Source organism: Myotis davidii, unplaced genomic scaffold (genome assembly GCF_000327345.1).
Source record: "Myotis davidii unplaced genomic scaffold, ASM32734v1 scaffold16685, whole genome shotgun sequence".
Classification (NCBI taxonomy): Eukaryota; Metazoa; Chordata; class Mammalia; order Chiroptera; family Vespertilionidae; genus Myotis; species Myotis davidii.
This window is the reverse complement of record NW_006295715.1, coordinates 1,141-2,457: the sequence shown is the minus strand read 5'-3', so window position 1 is coordinate 2,457 and position 1,317 is coordinate 1,141. Positions and strand designations below refer to the sequence as shown.

The 1,317-nt window shown below is 51.1% G+C and overlaps 1 long non-coding RNA gene across 1 annotated transcript in view; it reads right to left on the bottom strand.

Annotated features, from left to right (window-relative positions):
* Positions 1-884: 884 nt before the first annotated feature.
* The window catches only part of LOC107184177, a 1,553-nt gene continuing 1,120 nt past the window's right edge, over positions 885-1,317 (bottom strand). Inside the window, exon 3 of the long non-coding RNA XR_001515008.1 lies at positions 885-1,074. This is a non-coding gene — a long non-coding RNA (uncharacterized LOC107184177). The remainder of the gene's footprint in view (positions 1,075-1,317) is intronic.

Sequence of the window (1,317 nt, the reverse complement as noted above, 5' to 3'; positions counted from 1 at the left end):
AGCTGGAGTACTCTAGACAGCAGCACAGAGATATCTAGGATCTGAAACATGAGACTTTGGAGGCAGGGGTGGGAGGCGGCTGGTGGGGGTTGGGCGGCAGGCAGCTGCTGAGGCTGCCGCTGCGAGGCGGGGGCAGTGGTGGTGGCAGTGGCGGAGGCGGTGGCAATGGCGGTGGTGGCCGTGGCAGCCGTGGAGGTGGTGGCGGTAGGAGGATGCGGGAGGAGGCAGGAGGTGGGACGGAGCCGGGGCAGCCGAGGTGGGAGCGAAGCCCTATTCTTGTAGGAATCTTCTTGCAAGGGGCTTCTAGTCCTATATAATAAAAGCATAATATGCAAATCGACTGAATGGCAGAACACCCAGTCACTATGATGCACACTGACCACCAAGGGGCAGAAGCTCAAAGCAGGAGCTGCCCCCTGGTGGTCAGTGCACTCCCACAGGGGGAGTGCTGCTTAGCCAGAAGCTGGGCTCACAGCTGGTGAGAGCAGCGGCAGTGGGAATCTCTCCTGCCTCCGCTACAGGAGGGCAGGAAGGAGTGAGGGGTCCTGGACAGAGAGAGCGCCGGACTGCAAGCAGGATGTCTGACTGCCAGCTTAGCCGGCAGACAGACATCCCCCCCGGGATCTCTGACTGAGAGAGATCTGCAGGCTGGGCTGAAGGACCCCTCCCCTCCCCAGTGCAAGAATCTCGTGCACCTGGCCACTAGTTTATGATATTTTCTTATTGCCTGACTGATGTTGCTCAGTGGTTGAACATCGACCCGTGCACCAAGAGGTCGCTGGAGCAATTCCCAGTCAGAGCACATTGCCTGGATGCAGGCTCAATCCCCAGTAGGCAACATGCAGGAGGCAGCCCTTTGATGTTTCCCTCTCATTAATGTTTCTATCTCTCTCTACCTCTCCCTTCCTCTCTCTCTAAGAAATCAATTAAAACCCACATTCAATATTTTCTTCTTCACTCCTTGATGAATAACAAACATCACGGGTAAACAGACAGACCTCTGAGGATTCATTCTGTAGTGAATGACTTCTATTCAAGGTCTTCAATAAAAGTTGTTGAAAAGCTTTCCTTCAACTTCTCAGTCAAGGGCAGAGGACATGGGATTGTAGAATTTGATAGAGATGTTACCTCCATACATGTCTTTTATTTTATGAGGCATTAGTCATTTTCCTTGAGATGATAAAACTCAAGAATTAGGATTGTCTATGAATGCAAATAAGATTTTGGAGAAATATGACATGAGGCAAATTGTACACCCTATTGATGAATGAAGAGTGTTCAAATCGAAAAAAAGAGAGAGAGAGAGTGGAAAAGAAG